This window comes from Chiloscyllium punctatum, chromosome 51, assembly GCF_047496795.1.
Source record: "Chiloscyllium punctatum isolate Juve2018m chromosome 51, sChiPun1.3, whole genome shotgun sequence".
NCBI classification, from domain to species: Eukaryota; Metazoa; Chordata; class Chondrichthyes; order Orectolobiformes; family Hemiscylliidae; genus Chiloscyllium; species Chiloscyllium punctatum.
In genome coordinates this window covers 48,165,132-48,177,471 of record NC_092789.1, presented here as the reverse complement: position 1 = coordinate 48,177,471, position 12,340 = coordinate 48,165,132, and positions in this window count along the sequence as shown.

The following is a 12,340-nucleotide window of genomic DNA, read 5'->3' as shown; positions in this document are numbered from 1 at the left end:
GCCCAGTGTCCAGACCGCATCAGACAGAGTCTTCATGCTGTACTAGGTCATGTATCCAGGCTACATCAGTCCGAGTCGCGAGACCAAACTAAACCAAGTATTCACAAAGCATTGGGCCGAGTCTTCAGACTGCACTGGGACTAGTAGCCAGACCGGAACGGGTCCAGTCCAGAGACCAAAGCCGGGCCTAGTCTCCAGACCGCTCTGAGCCAATTTCGAGACTGCACCAGGCTTCAAAACCAGAGGACTCACGTCCCACGCCAGCGTCTTGTCAACGACTCGCCTCCAGGACTTATTCCCCCAGACCTCATGCCCCAAGGTCAAACTCTGGTCTGGGACTCACCCCTCTATTCACCACTAAGTAACGTTAGAAAGTGAAATGTTTGGGGAAGGAAATCACTCAATTAAAGCAAAAAAATTAACAAAGAGCAGCGTAGCAGAGGAGCTCCGGCTGGGACATTCTGACTCTCACGTCATCGATAGAACATTTAGTGGCTGATTACTTCTTCAAAGAATGACTTTGGAGACTCAGAGCAGTTTTGTCCGATTCCTTGCAATGCTGTCCCTTTGGTATTAACAGAAGGAGATAAACATGCACATTGCTGACCCGTATGTTTCCATTGGGTTTGTTTCAGGACTCTACAATCCATTCAAACGATAATTTGGAAGAGTACATCAAAACACATGCGAAGTTCCTGAAAGTATAATAAAATTTATCTCAATCTCCTCCGACGTGTTTCACTTAGAATCGCCAAGATAGAATGATCCTGCTGTTGTCTGCATAGCCCCTGTTGGGATACTGCTGTCTTGTCGGGGTTGAAATATCATACACTACTATGGTTGCACAGCGTTCTACTCTGGGCAGATTTCCGGGTTGGATCCAGCTTGGTATATACAGTTTTGCATGCTGAAGGGATATGTCCTCTGGGTTTATGGTGCCTGGACCGGTTCTATGACGAGGTTTGAGAATGTGACATAACTCATCATTACAGCTGATCTGTCAATGCCTTTATTTTATGTTGTCATTCCTGTGACTGGACCCTCAAGATCTCACTCCCTTCATGTTGCAATGTGAACATGCACGGTACATTATGTTGGTGAATACTCACTGTCCTGGCAACAGCCGCAGCCTCTTCATTGAGAAGCAGTTAAAAATTCCAATCGTTTTAGGGTCTCCACTTACTTGGATAAAGGCCACCAACACGGCCATAAAACCCTCCCCCTCACCACTCCCCAAACTTCCCGCCAACCAATCAAATGAAACTATCCCTTGTCTACTGAGAGCAAGGGGGGGGGGGAGGCCACCGTGAACATCAGGGAGTCAACCATCTGGTGGATGGAGCCACACTTCCGATGTCTGAGCGATTCAGAATGAACCAACTAGCACATACTGTATCAGTAAGCCTGTAATCTCTTTCCATTTATTTAATATACTGCCTTTTGTTATTCCTGAAATAAAGGTAGACAGTGACCTACATTATATTCCAACTGCTTAGTTCTTGTCCATTTTTAATTCATTTACAGATTCGCTGCCCCCTCTTAATAACTCAATTTCCTGCCTATGTTAATGTTGTCCACCAATTTATTTAAACTGTTGACATAACATGCAAATCTTTGAGAATCCAGCACTGATCACTGTGACATTGCAGACCTCAATCTTTGATAAACCGTTGGAAACTAAGTTGTTCTTGGAGATGCTGTGGACAGTTAAGAAATTTACCTCAGATTACAACGGGATCTTGACAAGATGGGTCAATGAGTTGAGAAGTGGGAGATGGAGGTTAATTCAGATAAATGCAGGTGCTGCATTTTGGGAAAGCAAATTGTAATGGTAAGGTCCAAGGGAGTGCTGCTTAACAAAAAGACCTTGGAGTGCAGGTGCATAGCTCCTTCAACGTGGAGAGGCAGGTAGATAGGATAGTGGAGAAGGCGTTTGGTATGCTTTCTTTTATTGGTAAGGGTATCGAGTACAGGATTTGAGAGGCCATGTTGCATCTGTACAGGACATTGTTTAGGCCACTGTTGGAATATTGCATGCAATTCTGGTCTCCTTCCTATCTGAAAGATGATGTGAAACTTGAAAAGGATCATAGATGATTTACCAGGATGTTGCCAGGTTTCGAGGATTTGAGCTATAGCAAGAGGCTGAACAGGCTGAGGCTATTTTCCCTGGAGCGTCGGAGGTCGAGGGGTGACCTTATCGAGGTTTACACAATCATGAGGCGCATGGATATGATAAATAGTCAAAGCCTTTACCCTGGGGTCGGGGAGTCCAGAACTAGCGGGCATAGGTTTAGAATGAGAAGGGAAAGATATAAAAGAGACCTAAGGGACAATGTTTTTCACACAGACGGTGATACGTGTATGGAATGAGCTGCCAGAGGAAGTGGTGGAGGCTGGTACAATTGCAACAGTTAAAAGTCATCTGGATGGGTACATAAATAGGAAGGGTTTGGAGGGATATGGGCCGGGATCTGGCAGGTGGGCCTAGATTTGTTCAGGATATCTGGTCGGCATGGACGGGTTGGAGGGATCGGTCTGTCTCCATGCTGTCCATCTCTATGACTCTATGACTACAATATTCCGGCTCAGAAACCAGTCTAAACCAATAGAGAGTGTAGGCAATATTCTAACACATGGAGTACAACGTTGTTAAATGTAAGGTCGTCCATTTTGCCGGAATAATTTGTTACCACTAAAAGTAAAATATAGTAAGATTCAAATGGAGAAAACCTGCAGCATTCTGCTGTGTACAGGGATCTGTGTGTCCTTGTGAAGGAATCAATAGAAGCTAGTTTGCAGGTGCAGCAAATAAACAAGAAGGCAAATGGACGTTGTCCTTAATTGCTAAAGGGATGGAGTTTGAAAACAGGAAGATAATGCTGCAGCTATATATAGAGCTGGTGAGGCCAAACATGGAGTAATGTGTTCAGTTGTGATCGCCCTCCCTCAGAATGTACTGGTACTGGATTGGGTGCAGAGCAGGTTCACGAGGTTGATTCTGGAGTTGGGATGTTTACCTTATGAGAAACGATTGTGTAAAATGGGACTATACTCATTGGTGTTAGGAAGAATGAGGGGTGTCTTACAGAAAAATACAAGCTTATGAATGGTGTAAACACGATCAAAATAGGGAGACTGTTTCTACTGACTAATGAAACATTGCGTGAAAAAAGGGGAGCAGATTTAAGACTGAGTTGAGGAGGAAATTCTTGACCCAACAGGTTATGAATCTTGATGAGATTAAATTACTTTCATTGTGGAAACAGGCCATTCGAAACAACTAGTCCACGCCGACCCACCCAGACCTATACCCTTAAACCTAACACTATGGGCAATTTAACACGGCCCATTCACCTAACCTGCACATTTTTGGACTTTGGAAGGAAACCAGAGCACCCGGAGGAAACCCACGCTGACACGGGGAAAATGCACAAACTCCACACAGTCAGTTGCCGGAGGCGGGACTAGAACCCGGGTCTCCAACATGTGAGGCAGCAGTGCTAACCACTGTGCCTACATGCCGCCCTCTGTGGGATTCCTTACCCAGGGAAGCAGCTGAGGCTACTTCGTTGAATGTTTTGAAGGAAAAGAAAGATAGATTTTTTTTAACAGTGCAGGAATTAAGGGCTATAGTGAGCGGGAGCGTAAGAGGAGCTGATCCCATGAAAATATCAATCATGATTTTATTGAATGGCACAGGGGATAGATGACCTACTCCTGCTCCATGTGATTATGTTCTTATGTATTGAATTAATCTTTTCGTATTTTAAGCAAAGTGCCAGTTGAGTTGGGTTTGGGGAGAGATTCCCACCGTGTGGCTGAGTGAATCTCACCAAACTCAACACGTGTTTGACGCCTCACAGAAATAATCTTGTCGGATTATTCCCACGGCTTACTGCACCCCATTCCAGATAAACTCCCATTTACCGGAGTCCTGAATTACCCAGTATCCTGGAAAGCAGTGCCATTTGTGAAAGCTCCATAGTGCACTGGGACAAGCACAGTCCATGCAGAGCTACCATGCACAGCCCTGTTATTCAGCTTGCACGTGGAAGGCAAGGGGAAATTTACTGCCCTCCCCAAACCTGCATTGTGTGAATGGTCACGAAACTTCTCCTGGGTGCGGAGGGTCTCAAACATGACTTTCCCTTGGCCTGGGACGAGGATGGAAGCCATGAAAGCAAAGCATGCTTGCTTGGCCTGTGGTTGTCTCCCCCACCCTCCAGATTACAGCATCTACAGCCATCAGGATGAATGCACAGCATTGCTGGGCAAACATTGTCCCTTTCTGCCCTGCCTGAACAAGGGTAGACTGAGAGACAAGCTCACCATTCCCATTGAGAATAACGAAGAAGAGGCAGTGGGATTATCTTAACTTTAAGGAAGGCCTCTGGAAACACATCACTGAATGCACCATTGGCATCACCAGAGACAACAGTGCTAATATTACACAGAAACAATTTGTATGGATATTCGAAACAGCAAGGAGACTTAAAAAAAGCACTGGTGAATATTTTATGTCGAATTCAAACCTGCAGGGTAATTTTCATGCTTGTAATAAGCAGGAAATAAGATATGCAAGAAATTGTTTTTCAGTCTCAGCGGTTCTGGCTGCACCTGTTGGAAGAAAGTGGAGATAGCATGTCAAATCTAGGCACTCTTCATTGTACGATGTATTGTTTCAGATCTCCAGCATCTGCAGTTCTGTGTTTTATTTCAGATCAGAAAGTATTGTGTTTACTGCGGTATTAATGGTTGACTTGATCTGGGATCGAGCGGAAGGGTTGAGGGCAGAAGTGCAGCAGAAGGGTCAGTTGCAGCTGAAAGCCCTGTCCATTAGAGTTTGGGGCGTAGGATATGATTCATCGGCTAGTGAAAAGGATGAAGGGGTCTTGCCCAAAACATCTTCACTGCTGCTCCTCGGATGCTGCCTGACTTGCTGAATGTTTGCAGCACCGCACTCTTGATTTTGATCTCCAGCATCTGCAGTCTTCACTTTTTAAGAGTAAAAAGGAGGGCACGTCACAGGTAAACCATTCTACCTGCTTCTGAGTGGAGTTAAGCAATGTGAAGGGTTTTGATTTGATCAATGATAAATAACCTCTGTTCAATATGTTATCACATTGTATGAGGAAAAGCTTCACCGACAGTGGTATCACGGTTAAGCAGCTCCAGAGAGAGGGGGAAGAGAGATCATACTCTGGGAACATTAAACTTGAATGTTCTCACAATGGATCAGAATTTGAGAACATTGGACTGAAATCTTCCAACAGTGGAGCAGAATCTGAGAAGGTTAGACTGGAATGCTATAACGATGGAACGGGGTTTATGTGGGAGTGTTTGGAAGCTTGCTACATATTGGTTGGCATTATTTTCATGAATCTGTATGCATTTTTCATTATTCTTTTTCTATTGTCCTATTATGGCAATCATTGATGCCTGTGGTAAGTCTCAGATGTTATTTCTATAAATGAGGCAGAGACTGCATTAGTATTCGTCGCACCTACTGTGCACTCCTTATTATTGTTCCTGCTGAGACCCTGGATCCAATTGTTCACTCTACAGACGATTACTAACCTCATCAGTAGACTTGTTCATTCACTCTATCCCTCTTTGCTTCTGGCAACGTCCTTCATGTGTCCTTCAGCTGACCAATTCATGTATGAAATACTATTCAATGTATCAATGCCTTTATTACTGAAATATTGGGAATATGGAGGTCACTGTCTTCTGCTCTGGTTCTGAACTCTATTTCCTTCTTCTGACTGCATCGCATCTATGGACAATATTTGATGTTGATACACATGCATCAAAGCTGGATTACTTTGACCATGAGCTGATGTCAAATTGATATTCCTAATTTTTAACTAATGACACCTCTAGAATACATTTCAATAGCTCAACCAATTTGCTCTTCAAACTTGAGCTTTGAAATACAGCATTAATGATGCCAATAATCTGCTCAGTCTCTCCCAGCTTCACACCTGCAAAAGCCAATCTGAGTCGGTACTCCACAGCTTATATCCGACCTCACACCAAATTCCCATCCATCCGCCAATCATGAATGCACTGATTTATATTGTTATTTGGTCTGGTCATGATTTTACTTAAATATTCTAAAGCATATCATCATATTTGTTCATGAAACCATCCCTCAGTCACTGTCTGTCGGTTCGCCGAATCTCTGCCAGTTGTTCACATTCAAACTCATTTTGTCCATGCGTTCTCTCTCTCAAACAATAATTTTCACATTCAGCTACATCAACACACAGAGACCAACACACAGTCGCCCTGCCCCCAATTCACATACACACACACACTCACACACACACACACACACACACGTGCACACACATATACACACATTCACACACACGTGCGCACACACACACACGCGCACACACACACATACACACACACGTGCGCGCGCACACACACACACACACACGTGCACACACACACACACACACACACTTCCATGCCTTTTTATGCTTTGGTGGATATATGGAGTTCTTACTTTCTGGGAGCCCCATATACTGTCACTCACAACATGGGCTGTAAATTTCCCCATGTGAGGCAGTTATCTCGTGAAGAGATAATAGCAATATACTGTTGTAGTTTTTCACTGATTCCCAAGCTGGGCAGATAGTCCAGTTAAACGAGCTTAACAAGCATTGTCTGCACAATTGTCGTTGTTGGGCTGTCATCTAGTCATTTACTGTTTTTGGTTTCTGAGCTCATTTTGTGAGGCAGCTTCAGAATTTGATGCATCAAGCCATTCCAGCTGATCTGGCAATGCCTTTCTGCAATATTCCCGTTCCTGTGTTTGGACCTTCCAAGGTCTCACTCTCTCGTCTTTTTGTTTATGTTTCCACAACATTTTACTAGTTAATTAATTGCCTGTTATATCTTTAATGTGAATTTTTATGTCCCACTGTATCTTTCCTGGCTTCGTGTTTGTATGCAGTGCTGGCATTGTGAAGCTCAGAAACAATAAAATGGTGTGTGTTCACTTCTCGATGTGTGCAATGTTGGGCATGGGGGTTTCAGCAGCTTTGATTCACATTTTTGAAGCTTGTGCCTGTCCACTGTTTGTCTCACTTGTTGATCGCGTGGCCAATAACACGAGGAAGTCCCTCGTGTACAACTGGAAAGGTGCAGAAATCTAACTTGCAATTGAAGGGCTGTCTCCTGTTATTGAAAGGTTAGTGGAGCTGCTGGGGACGGTTTGATGGAGGGTGTTCTGTGAGTTGCCTCAGACTTTCTGGGAGACCTGAGAATTTTGAATCCCAACTCTGTATGGCGAATTGGGACTGTAGTGACACCATATGGGTCTATAACATGAACAAAAAATGGAGCAGATAATACACAGAGGGGAAGCTCAGGAACCACAGAGTAAGTGCATGTGGGAATAGGGATCTGCCGTATCCACCCACGATTTTCCAAGAACAACTTTCCAAGCTAAACGTAATCAAGGAACAGAGTGTGTGACTGAACATGAAGCTGATTACAGAACGATGTCACCTCCTGCAACACGACGAGACCAACTTGGCCTGCTGCAGTCTGGAGACCTGGCCCGGTATGGAACAGAATGACCTCTTACTCAATTAATGTTAGAGTGTGCCCATGCACAATTCATCATGTTGGTGAATAACCACTCTCAGATAGAGACCCTCTCCATGATACACAGCTCAGAATACCCTCCCCTCACCACTCCCGACAGTCAACCAACCACACAAAATATCCTGTGTGTACTGAGAGCATTGGGTTCACTGGGAATATCAGGGAACAAAACATCTGGGAAATGGAGCAACACTTCTGATGTCTGAGCGTGTCAGGGTGAACTCTGCAGTGTACATTGCATCACTAAGTCCTGTAATCCCACTCCATTGCAGGAGCATCAAGCCATCCATTCTTCCTGGAAAATAAGACAGGGTATACATCATGTTATATTCCACCTGTCTAATTATTATCCATTCACTCTACTTGTTTATGTCCACTTGAATAATTTCCATCTCCTCTTGATTATTTAATTTGCTGAATCTCTCACCTTTGCTGTCTTATTGGTTTTTGTTGCTGACTCCTTCTGACGTTCCACATAAAATTAAAACCATTTTCATTCTTGTGAACTCCAACAGCTACTAGATCAACATGACCGTCCTTTCTCAGAAAGCCAACATCTTCTTTGCAGGAATGAGCTGAGGGACCAATCTCTGAGCAGTTTAAAAAAATGTAACGATATCTTTTCTTCAGTGAGGAGACTAAATCTGTGCACACTCTTTCGAATGTGATCGCACTAAGAACCTGAACAGCAACAGCAACACTTCTCCAGCCTGCTCTAAGGTTCCCACTCAGGTCAGAGCAGACTCAGCCATTTGGAGGAATGCATAGCAGTGGACATAGATTTTTGTCTTTGTCTACTCCATCAGAATAATGGGATATGTGGTGAATGACACAAGAGAAGAACGAATAATGTGACGAAATGATCCGATAATGTCATATTCGCCTCACCTTGGCTGAACCTGCCATTCATCTTCCCAGAGGCCACGTCTCTCAGGTTCCACAGAATCTGCAAACGTGGAGTTTAAAAAACAGCAAGTAGAAGTAAGTGTTGATGGGAGTTATGTATCAAAGTTAAAATTGCAACACCAATGTTGGCCATATTAAACAAGAGGAAATTAGACAAACCACTTTTGTGCGACATGCAGCAATAATGGACAGCGTCAGGTTATATCTAAACGTTGTTAACATAAGTGAATGGTAATGCTCTAAAATGGATTTCATGAGCATGTATGAGACAGTTGGTTTTACCAGTATGTGAAAACCTTGCAGTGAAAAAGTTTTTAGAAATAGTGACCATAATAATTTGAATTGTACATGACGATGGATATTCAGTCCTTATACATGTCAAAAACTACCAAGGGTGGCATCCAGGCCCTCATCTTCTTCCTATCCAAACTGAAACATTCAATCTTCCTCCACTCATACCCTCTTCCGCCCACCCAATAATTCCCCACTCTCAGTGAATTTTCCTTTAACTCCTCCCATTTTCTCCAAGTCCAAGGGGGTTGTCATGGGCACTCAGATGGAACCTATCTATGCATGCCCCTTTGTTGGGTATTTCAGACAGGCCCTCTTCAATACCCACAGAGGCACTGTGACAAAACTCTCCTGCGGTTACATCAACGACTGCATCGGCGCAGCAACCTGCACCCAGATTGAACTGGAGCAGTTCATCGTCTTCGTCCACGACTTCCGCCTTGCTGTCAAACTCATTTGTTCCATCTTGAACACGTCCCTCCACCTTCTTGGCCACTCCATTTCCACTTTCGGTGACTGCCTCCAAATGGAAACTTACTATAAACCTACGTACACCCATTAAACACTTGGATTACGATTTCTGCCACCCAGTATCCTGCAAGAGTTCCATCTCATTCTCCCAGTTCCTCTGCTTCTGCTGCATTTGCTTAGACGTGGAGACGTTCTACTCGTGAGCAATCCAGATGCCCACCTATTTCGAACAACGTGTTTTTTTCTCCCTCTGTAATTCAACAGCCCTGCATCACCTCGATTCCTCATTCCACTGCCCGAAACAATACTTTCTGATCGTAATAAACATAGAACCCCCCTTGTCCTCACTTGTGACCGCATCAGTCTCCGCACCCAAGACATCATCCTTAAAACTTTCGCTAACTTCCATCAGACCCCACCACCAAGAACATATTCCCCTCCCCACCCCTCTCTGCCTTCCACAAGGGTCTTTCCCTTCGCCAGTCATTGATTTGCACACCAATCCTCCAGAACACCTAGTGACTTCCCCCTGCAACCGGAAAAGACACAAAACCTGTCCATACAGCAACTTCTCAATTCGGTTCATAACCCCAAGCCATCCATCCACGTGAAACAGAGGTTAACATGCCTCTCAATCTAATTTACTGTATCAGGTGCTCTCGATGAGGTCTTTTCTACATCAGGGAGATCAAACGTAAACTTAGGGAACCATTTGCCAAGCATCACAGCTGGGCCTACAGGGACCGAACGGAGCTCGCAGCCACCGCACGTTTAATTCCGCTTCTCACTCCCTTACCGACACGACAACGTCTTCTACAAACATAATGAACCAATAGGAAAATTGGAGGTACCACACCTTATGTTTCGCCTGGGCAGCCTGCAACCCAAAGGATTCAAAATTGAATTCTTCAGTTTCAAGTAACCTCCCATCCCAACACCCGACTTCCTTCCCATCCCCTTCCCCTCCCTTCAATTGTCCCAGCTTCCTGCAGGCTTCATTCTCCCATTGATCAACCAGGTGGTGCCCTCTACATGTCTTACAATTTACCTCCCTGCCCCCGACACCTCCTTTTACTGCAGCTCCCTTTACACCCACCCACAGTCCTGAAGAAGAGTTAACCTAAAACGTCGACTTCTCCACCTCCGGATGATGCCTGCCTTGCTGTTTTCTTTCAGCCAATGTTTTGTCTACGATAAATATATGAGAGGTCAGATGACTTCAGCGAATTGCAAAAGCACATGACAAAGATGTAAGGAAGAGACGCATTATCTGTTGGTTAAATAAAAACTACGGCATTAAGTTTTAAAAGCGCCTAACACAGAGCAAACAACAATAAGGAAAGGAGACTCAACGATAGTTAGAAAAAAATATTAAAATTGCGTTAGATGAAAGGAATTGTCTCACAAAAAATGCGAGGTATTGTGGTCAGCCTTTTATTCAGAGAACTGGAGGTGCCCGGTGTAGAAATCGATCTCTTGACCAGATTGATATGAAAGCAGGGATGGAGACATGGGCTAGTATGAAACAGGACTGATTGGCATGTCTGGATGGGTTGAATCATAGGCTGTCGTTAGAGACAACGTTGGAAAACACCTCAGTCAAATGGTTAAGTAGAATCTTTCAACAGCAGAGGTGCCAGAGGACTGGGGAACAGCTAACGAGGCACCAATTTGCAGGATGTGTGCAGAAAGGGAATTATAGACCATGAGTATCAAGAATCAGTGTTGGAGAAACTAAAGTAGAAAATAGGAAGGGAGAAAATCGATCTCCATTCAGACAGCCAATGTCTGAACCATGATAATCTGCATGAACCTATCTCAGGGAAGGAATGTTGAATGAATGTGATTGATTTTCTTTTTCAATGAGTTTTTTTTTAGTTTCGCAGCGATGCCTTTGACAAATCCCCACATGTGAAACTGATTAGCAAACTAACATCTTATGGTATCAAGGGTAACTCATCAGGACACATCCAACAATGTCTTGGTGGCAGAAAACAGACGGTGCTGGTGGAAGGCTCTTTGTGTGACTGGAGACAGTGTCCGGTGCTGTACCACAGAAATCATTGCTGTATACCTTATTATATATAGTATTCACAAATGATATAAATGGGAATGTTGGTGCGTAAGGGTGGATTGTGATTAGTAAGTTTGCGTTTGACATAAAGATTTTCCGGTTGGTTGGCAGCGAGGAGGAAGATCTTATGTTACAGAAAGATATAGATGGAATGTTGTGGTTCTGTTCACCGAGCTGGGAATTTGTCTTGCAAATGTTTCGTCCCATGTCTAGGTGACATCCTCAGTGGTTGGGAGCCTCCTGTGAAGCGCTTCGACATTCATGCAGGAACCGGAGTTGTTCGTATGTGGCGCTTAGGTGGTTGGCATAGGATTCCCATTTCCTAGCTTGTCTTAGCGTCTCTCGCCCGTAGGTGTTCAAACTTTGGTATCAGATTTGTAGCTCGGGTGCTCGTTGTTGTGGTTCTGTTCGCCGAGCTGGGAATTTGTCTTGCAAACGTTTCGTCCCCATGTCTAGGTGACATCCTCAGTGCTTGGGAGCCTCCTGTGAAGCGCTTCACAAGAGGCTCCCAAGCACTGAGGATGTCACCTAGACAGGGGACGTAACGTTTGCAAGACAAATTCCCAGCTCGGCGAACAGAACCACAACAACAAGCACCCGAGCTACAAATCTTCTACCAAACTTTGAATATAGATGGAATGGTCAGATGTGCAGATCAGTGGCAGATGGAATGTAATCCTGATAAATATGAGGTGATGCACTTTGGAGGAAGGAACTAGACAGGAGAGTACTCAATGAATAGCAGCACAGGAGGAAGCTGCGAAGATGTTTCACCACAGATCACTACATGTGACTGTACAGTGTAATAGGTTAGTTCAGAAGGCATCGGTTCCAAAAGCAGAGCGGGCATTCATCGAAGCATAAGTAACAAAATCTGGTTAGGATATTGCACAGGCTGGAATATTGTGTGCATTTCTGCTGGCCATATTCCAGGAATTGCACTGGAGGGGTTATTGAGGAGATTCACTAGGA